The sequence below is a fragment of the Arachis stenosperma genome, chromosome 9 (assembly GCF_014773155.1).
Source record: "Arachis stenosperma cultivar V10309 chromosome 9, arast.V10309.gnm1.PFL2, whole genome shotgun sequence".
Taxonomy (NCBI): domain Eukaryota; kingdom Viridiplantae; phylum Streptophyta; class Magnoliopsida; order Fabales; family Fabaceae; genus Arachis; species Arachis stenosperma.
The window spans coordinates 31,408,192-31,417,160 of NC_080385.1; the positions used below are offsets into that span (position 1 = coordinate 31,408,192).

An 8,969-nucleotide genomic window follows, 5' to 3' on the forward strand; every position below is an offset into this window, starting at 1 on the left:
ATCCTACTCAGAATACCACAGACAAGGTTAGACCTTCCGGATTCTCTTGAATGCCGCCATCAGTTCTTGCCTATACCACGAGGACTCTGATCTCACGGAATGGCTGGCTCGTTTGTCAGGCGAGCACTCGGTTGTCAAGCGATCAACCATGCATCGTGTATCAGTAATCCAAGAGATATTCACTAAGCCTCTCATGCTTGTAGAACAAGAATGGTTGTCAGTCACCTTGTTCATAGGTGAGAATGATGATGAGTGTCACGGATCATCACATTCATCAAATTGAAGAACAAGTGATATCTTGGACAAAGAACAAGTGGAATTGAATAGAAGAACAATAGTAATTGCATTAATACTCGAGGTACAGCAGAGCTCCACACCTTAATCTATGGTGTGTAGAAACTCCACCGTTGAAAATACATAAGAACAAGGTCTAGGCATGGCCGAATGGCCAGCCCCCCCAAATGATCTAAGAACTAGATGTCCAGAGATATCTCAAATACAATAGTAAAAGGTCCTATATATAGAGAACTAGTAGCCTAGGGTGTACAAAGATGAGTAAATGACATAAAAATCCGCTTCCGGGCCCACTTGGTGTGTGCTTGGGCTGAGCAATGAAGAAATTTCGTGTAGAGACTCTTCTTGGAGTTAAACGCCAGCTTTAGTGCCAGTTTGGGCGTTTAACTCCCAATTAGGTGCCAGTTCCGGCGTTTAACGCTGGAATTTCTTGAGGTGACTTTGAACGCCAGTTTGGGCCATCAAATCTTGGGAAAAGTATGGACTATCATATATTGCTGGAAAGCCCAAGATGTCTACTTTCCAACGCCGTTGAGAGCGCGCTAATTGAGCTTCTGTAGCTCCAGAAAATCCACTTCGAGTGCAGAGAGGTCAGAGTCCAACAGCATCTGCAGTCCTTTTGAGTCTCTGGATCAGATTTTTGCTCAGATCCCTCAATTTCAGCCAGAAAATACATGAAATCACAGAAAAACACACAAACTCATAGTAAAGTTCAGAAAAGTGAATTTTAATTAAAAAATAATAAAAATATAATAAAAACTAACTAAAAGATTCTAAAAACATACTAAAAACAATGCCAAAAAGCATACAAATTATCCGCTCATCACAACACCAAACTTAATTTGTTGCTTGTCCCCAAGCAACTGAAGATCAAATAAGATAAAAAGAAGAGAATATGCAATGAACTCCAAAAACATCTATGAAGATCAGTATTAATTAGATGAGCGGGGCTTTTAGCTTTTTGCCTCTGAATAGTTTTGGCATCTCACTCTATCCTTTGGAATTCAGAATGATTGGCTTCTTTAGGAACTCAGAATCCAGATAGTGTTATTGATTCTCCTAGTTAAGTATGATGATTCTTGAACACAGCTACTTATTGAGCCTTGGCCGTGGCCCAAAGCACTCTGTCTTCCAGTATTACCACCGAATACATACATGCCACAGACACATAATTGGGTGAACCTTTTCAGATTGTGACTCAGCTTTGCTAAAGTCCCCAATTAGAGGTGTCCAGGGTTCTTAAGCACACTCTTATTGCCTTGGATCACAAATTTATTTCTTTCTTTTTCTTTCTCTTTTTTTTTCGATTTTTTTCTTTTTTTCTCTTTTTTTTTTGTATTCACTGCTTTTTCTTGCTTCAAGAATCATTTTTAATGATTTTTCAGATCCTCAGTAACATGTCTCCTTTTTCATCATTCTTTCAAGAGCCAACATTCATGAACCACAAATTCAAAAGACATATGCACTGTTCAAGCATACATTCAGAGAACAAAAGTGTTGCCACCACATCAAAATAATTAAACTGTTATAAAATTTAAAATTCATGCAATTCTTTTCCTTTTTCAATTAAGAACGATTTATTTAAGAAAGGTGATGGATTCATAGGACATTCATAACTTTAAGGCATAGACACTAAGACACTAATGATCATAAGACACAAACATGGATAAACATAAGCACTAAAATTCGAAAAACAGAAGAATAAAGAACAAGGAATTTAAAGAACGGGTCCACCTTAGTGATGGCGGCTCTTTCTTCCTCTTGAAGATCCTATGGAGTGCTTGAGCTCCTCAATGTCTCTTCCTTGTCTTTGTTGCTCCTCTCTCATGATTCTTTGATCTTCTCTAATTTCATGGAGGAGAATGGAGTGTTCTTGGTGCTCCACCCTTAGTTGTCCCATGTTGGAACTTAATTCTCCTAGGGAGGTGTTTACTTGCTCCCAATAGTCTTGTGGAGGAAAGTGCATCCCTTGAGGCATCTCAGGGATCTCTTGATGAGAGGGGTCTCTTGTGTACTCCATCCTTTTCTTGGTGATGGGCTTGTCCTCATCAATGGGGGTATCTCCTTCTATGTCAACTCCAACTGAATAACAGAGGTGACAAATGAGATGAGGGAAGGCTAGCCTTGCCAAGGTGGAAGGCTTGTCTGCCACTTTATAGAGTTCTTGGGCTATAACTTCATGAACTTCCACTTCTTCTCCAATCATGATGCTATGAATCATGATGGCTCGGTCTAGAGTAACTTCGAACCGGTTGCTAGTGGGGATGATTGAGCGTTGAATGAACTCTAACCATCCTCTAGCCATGGGCTTGAGGTCATGCCTTCTTAATTGAACCGGCTTGCCTCTTGAATCTCTCTTCCATTGTGCGCCCTCTTCACATATAACTGTGAGGACTTGGTCCAACCTTTGATCAAAGTTGACCCTTCTTGTGTAAGGATGTTCATCTCCTTGCATCATAGGCAAGTTGAACGCCACCCTCACACTTTCCGGACTAAAATCCAAGTATTTCCCCCGAACCATAGTAAGATAATTCTTTGGATCCGGGTTCACACTTTGATCATGGTTCTTGGTGATCCATGCATTGGCATAGAACTCTTGAACCATCAAGATTCCGACTTGTTGAATGGGGTTGGTAAGTACTTCCCAACCTCTTCTTCGGATCTCATGGCGGATTTCCGGATATTCACCCTTTTTGAGTGAAAAGGGGACCTCGGGAATCACCTTCTTCAAGGCCACAACTTCATAGAAGTGGTCTTGATGCACCCTTGAGATGAATCTATCCATCTCCCATGACTCGGATGTGGAAGCTTTTGCCTTCCCTTTCCTCTTTCTAGAGGTTTCTCCGGCCTTGGATGCCATAATGGTTATGGAAAAACGAAAAAGCAACGCTTTTACCACACCAAACTTAAAATGGTTGCTCGTCCTCGAGCAAAAGAAGAAAGAAGAGAGTAGAAGAAGAAGAAATGAAGAAGAGGGAGATGGTGTTTTATAGGGTGTGTGAAAATGAAGAAGTGAAGAAGGGTATTTATAGGAGAGAGGGGAGATGAGGTTCGGCTATTATGGGTGGGTTTGGGAGGGAAAGTGGTTTGAATTTGAAGGGTGAGGTTGGTGGGGTTTTGGTGAAGAGAAAGATGGGATTTGATAGGTGAAGGGTTTTTGGGGAAGAGGTGTTGAGGTGATTGGTGAATGGGGGAAGAAGAGAGAGAGTGGTGGTGGGGTCTTGTGGGGTCCACAGATCCTGTGGTGTCAAGGAAAAGTCATCCCTGCACCAAATGGCATCAAAATTCACGTTTTGAGCCATTTCTGGCGTTAAACGCCGGGCTAGTGCCCATTCCTGGCGTTTAACACCAGGTTCTAGCCCTTTTCTGGCGTTTAACGCCAGTCTGGTGCCCCTTTCTGGTGTTAAAAGCCCAGAATGGTACCAGACTGGGCGTTAAACGCCCAACTGCTACCCTCACTGGCGTTTAAACGCCAGTGAGTTCTTCCTCCAGGGTGTTCTATTTTTCTTCCTGTTTTTCATTCTGTTTTTGCTTTTTCAATTAATTTTGTGACTTCTCATGATCATCAACCTACAAAATAACAAAAAATAACAAAAGAAAATATATAAAATATAACATTGGGTTGCCTCCCAACAAGCGCTTCTTTAATGTCAGTAGCTTGACAGAGGGCTCTCAATGAGCCTCACAGATACTCAGAGCAATGTTGGAACCTCCCAACACCAAACTTAGAGTTTGAATGTGGGGGTTCAACACCAAACTTAGAGTTTGGTTGTGGCCTCCCAACACCAAACTTAGAGTTTGACTGTGGGGGCTCTGTTTGTCTTTGATTTGAGAGAAGCTCTTCATGCTTCCTCTCCATGGTGACAGAGGGATATCCTTGAGCCTTAAACACAAAGGATTCTTCATTCACTTGAATGATCATTTCACCTCTATCAACATCAATCACAGCTTTTGCTGTGGCTAGGAAAGGTCTGCCAAGGATGATGGTTTCATCCATGCATTTCCCAATCTCTAGGACTATGAAATCAGTAGGGATGTAGTGGTCCTCAATCTTAACCAAAACATTCTCTACAAGTCCATAAGCTTGTTTTCTTGAGTTGTCTGCCATCTCTAGTGAGATTTTTGCAGCTTGTACCTCAAAGATCCCTAGCTTCTCTATTATAGAGAGAGGCATGAGGTTTACACTTGATCCTAACTCACACAGGGCCTTCTTGAAGGTCATGGTGCCTATGGTACAAGGTATGGAAAACTTTCCAGGATCTTGTCTCTTTTGAGGCAATTTCTGCCTAGACAAGTCATCCAGTTCTTTGGTGAGCAAAGGAGGTTCATCCTCCCAAGTCTCATTTCCGAATAACTTGTCATTTAACTTCATGATTGCTCCAAGGTATTTAGCAGCTTGCTCTTCGGTGACATACTCATCCTCTTCAGAGGAAGAATACTCATCAGAGCTCATGAAAGGCAGAAGTAAGTCTAATGGAATCTCTATGGTTTCATTTTGAGCCTTAGATTCCCATGGTTCCTCATTGGGGAACTCAGTGGGGGTTAGTGCACGCCCATTGAGGCTTTCCTCAGTGGCGTCCGCTTCCTTTCTTTCCTCTCCAAATTCGGCCATGTTTATGGCTTTGCACTCTCCTTTTGGATTTTCTTCTGTATTACTTGGGAGAGTACTAGGAGGGAGTTCAGTAATTTTTTTGCTCAGCTGTCCCACTTGTGCCTCCAAATTCCTAATGGAAGACCTTGTTTCAGTCATGAAACTTTGAGTGGTTTTGATTAGATCAGAGACCATTGTTGCTAAGTCAGAGGTATTCTGCTTAGAACTCTCTGTCTGTTGCTGAGAAGATGATGGAAAAGGCTTGCTATTGCTAAACCTATTTCTTCCACCATTATTGTTGTTGAAACCTTGTTGAGGTCTCTCTTGATTCTTCCATGAGAAATTTGGGTGATTTCTCCATGAAGAATTGTAGGTGTTTCCATAGGGTTCTCCTAGGTAATTCACCTCTTCCATTGAAGGGTTCTCAGGATCATAAGCTTCTTCCTCAGGTGAAGTATCCTTAGTACTGCCAGGTGCATTTTGTATTCCAGACAGACCTTGAGAAATTAAATTGACTTGTTGAGTCAATATTTTGTTTTGAGCCAAAATGGCGTTCAGAGTGTCAATCTCAAGAACTCCTTTCTTCTGACTAGTCCCATTGTTCACAGGATTCCTTTCAGAAGTGTACATGAATTGGTTATTTGCAACCATTTCAATTAGCTCTTGAGCCTCTGTAGGCGTCTTCTTCAGATGAAGAGATCCTCCAGCAGAGCTATCCAAAGACATCTTGGATAGTTCAGAGAGACCATCATAGAAGATACCTATGATGCTCCATTCAGAAAGCATGTCTGAGGGACATCTTCTGATTAATTGTTTGTATCTTTCCCAAGCTTCATAGAGGGATTCTCCATCCTTCTGTCTGAAGGTTTGGACTTCCACTCTAAGCTTACTCCATCTTTGTGGTGGAAAGAACTTTGCCAAGAAGGCATTGACTAGCTTTTCCCAAGAGTCCATGCTTTCTTTAGGTTGAGAGTCCAACCATATTCTAGCTCTGTCTCTTACAGCAAAAGGGAATAGCATCAGTCTATAGACCTCAGGGTCTACCCCATTAGTCTTGACTGTGTCACAGATTTGCAAGAATTCAGCTAAGAACTGATGAGGATCTTCCATTGGAAGTCCATGGAACTTGCAATTCTGTTGCATTAGAGAAACTAATTGAGGTTTAAGCTCAAAGTTGTTTGCTCCAATGGCAGGGATAGAGATGCTTCTCCCATAGAAGTCGGGAGTAGGTGCAGTAAAGTCACCCAGCACCTTCCTTGCATTGTTGGCATTGTTGTTGTTTTCGGCTGCCATGTGATCTTCTTCTTTGAAGAATTCGGTCAGGTCCTCTAAAGAGAGTTGTGCTTTGGCTTCTCTTAGCTTCCGCTTCAAGGTTCTCTCAGGTTCAGGGTCAGCTTCAACAAGAATGCCTTTGTCTCTGCTCCTGCTCATATGAAAGAGAAGAGAAAGAGAAAATGTGGAATCCTCTATGTCACAGTATAGAGATTCCTTGAAGTGTCAGAGGAAAAAGAAAAATAGAAAGAAGAAGGAGAAGAAGAATTCGAACTTTAATTAGGTAAGGTTCGAATTGTGCATTGAGAAGGAGTGGTACTCCATAAATAGAAGGATGTGAGAAGGAGGGGAGTAATTTTCGAAAATTAATTAGAAGATTTTGAAAACATTTTTGCAAAACACTTAATTGATTTTCGAAAATAAGAGTGGAAAAGAAATCAAGTGAATTTTTTGAAAAAGATTTGAAATTAGAAGTTAAAAGGATTTGATTGAAAACTTAATTTGAAAAAGATGTGATTAAAAAGATGTGATTGAGAAGATATGATTTGAAAACAATTTTTTTTAAAAAAAATTTGATTTTAAAAATTAATGACTTGCCTAACAAGAAAAGATATGATTCAAACATTTAAAACCTCTCTCAACAGAAAAGGCAACATACTTGAAATGTTCAATCAAATCATTAATTGTTAGCAAGAATCTTTGAAAAAGGAAAGAAATTGATTTTGAAAACATTTGATTGAAAAGATATGATTTGAAAAAGATTTGATTTTGAAAAACTTTGAAAACTTGAAAAAAAATTGATTTGAAAACAAAATCTTCCCCCTAGCACCATCCTGGCGTTAAACGCCCAGAATGGTATACATTCTGGCGTTTAACGCCCAAAATGCTACCTCTTTGGGCGTTAAACGCCCAACTAGGTACCCTGGCTGGCGTTTAAACGCCAGTCTGTCTTCTTCACTGGGCATTTTTGAATGCTCAGCTTTTTCTGTGTAATTCCTCTGCAGTATGTTCTGAATCTTCAATTCTTGGTATCATTGACTTGAAAAGACACAAATTAAAAATATTTTTGGATTTTTAACAATCAAAATGCAACAAGAATGAAATAACAATGCATGCAAGACACCAAACTTAGCAGTTTGTATACTACTGACACTATATAAAACACAAAAACACTCAAGCCAAAAGAATTCAAAGATCAAAACAAAGAAATACATGCATGGATTCGAAAAATATAACAAAAACATGCATTTGACACCAAACTTAAGATGAGACTCTAGACTCAAACAAGAAATATTTTTTTTTGGATTTTATGATTTTAAAATTTTTTTGTGTTTTTCGAAAATTAAGTGGAAAAAGATATCAAAATTCTTAATGAGAATTCCAGGAATCAGTGCAATGCTAGTCTAAGACTCCGGTCCAGGAATTAGACATGGCTTCACAGCCAGCCAAGCTTTCAAAGAAAGCTTCGGTCCAAAACACTAGACATGGCCAAAGGCCAGCCAAGCCTTAGCAGATCACTGCTCCAAAAGCAAGATTGATAAAAATCATCAAGCTCTTGTGATGATAAGTTGAAACCTCGGTCCAATGAAATTAGACATGGCTTCTCAGCCAGCCAGATTTCAACAAATCATCATGAAACTCTAGGATTCACCTTCAAGAATTTCGAAAAAAAATAAATGCCTAATCTAAGCAACAAGATGAACCGTCAGTTGTCCATACACAAGAACAATCCCCGGCAACGGCGCCAAAAACTTGGTGCACGAAATTGTGATCAATACTTTTCCAAACATAAACAATCCCTAGTAAGGGCTCCAAAGACTTGGTGCTCAATACCATGGCATAAACACAACTTCACACAACTAACCAGCAAGTGCACTGGGTCGTCCAAGTAATAAACCTTACGCGAGTAAGGGTCGATCCCACGGAGATTGGTGGTATGAAGCAAGCTATGGTCATCTTGTAAATCTCAGTCAGGCAGACTCAAATGGGTATAGTGATAAACGAATAAAGCATGAAGATAAAGATAGAGATACTTATGTAATTCATTGGTGCAAGAGCTTCAGACAAGCGTATGAAGATGCCTTCCCTTCCGTCTCTCTGCTTTTCTACTGTCTTCATCCAATCCTTCTTACTCCTTTCCATGGCAAGCTCGTGTAGGGTTTCACTGTTGTCAGCAGCTACCTCCCATCCTCTCAGTGAAAATACGTCCCTGATGCTCTGTCACAGCATAGGCTAATCATCTGTCGGTTCTCGTTCAGGCCGGAATAGAATCCATTGATTCTTTTGCGTCTGTCACTAACGCCCTAGCCTGCTAGGAGTTTGAAGCACGTCACGGTCATTCAATCATTGAATCCTACTCAGAATACCACAGACAAGGTTAGACCTTCCGGATTCTCTTGAATGCCGCCATCAGTTCTTGCCTATACCACGAGGACTCTGATCTCACGGAATGGCTGGCTCATTTGTCAGGCGAGCACTCGGTTGTCAGGCGATCAACCATGCATCGTATATCAGTAATCAAAGAGATATTCACTAAGCCTCTCATGCTTGTAGAACAAGAATGGTTGTCAGTCACCTTGTTCATAGGTGAGAATGATGATGAGTGTCACGGATCATCACATTCATCAAATTAAAGAACAAGTGATATCTTGGACAAAGAACAAGTGGAATTGAATAGAAGAACAATAGTAATTGCATTAATACTCGAGGTACAGCAGAGCTCCACACCTTAATCTATGGTGTGTAGAAACTCCACCGTTGAAAATACATAAGAACAAGGTCTAGGCATGGCCGAATGGCCAGCCCCCCCAAA

At 40.6% G+C, this 8,969-nt stretch overlaps 1 non-coding gene across 1 annotated transcript; it reads left to right on the forward strand.

Annotated features, from left to right (window-relative positions):
• Positions 1–5,665: 5,665 nt before the first annotated feature.
• Positions 5,666–5,773, forward strand: LOC130953092 (small nucleolar RNA R71). Its single transcript, XR_009075266.1, has one exon. It is a non-coding gene; the product is annotated as a small nucleolar RNA R71 (small nucleolar RNA).
• Positions 5,774–8,969: the final 3,196 nt, after the last annotated feature.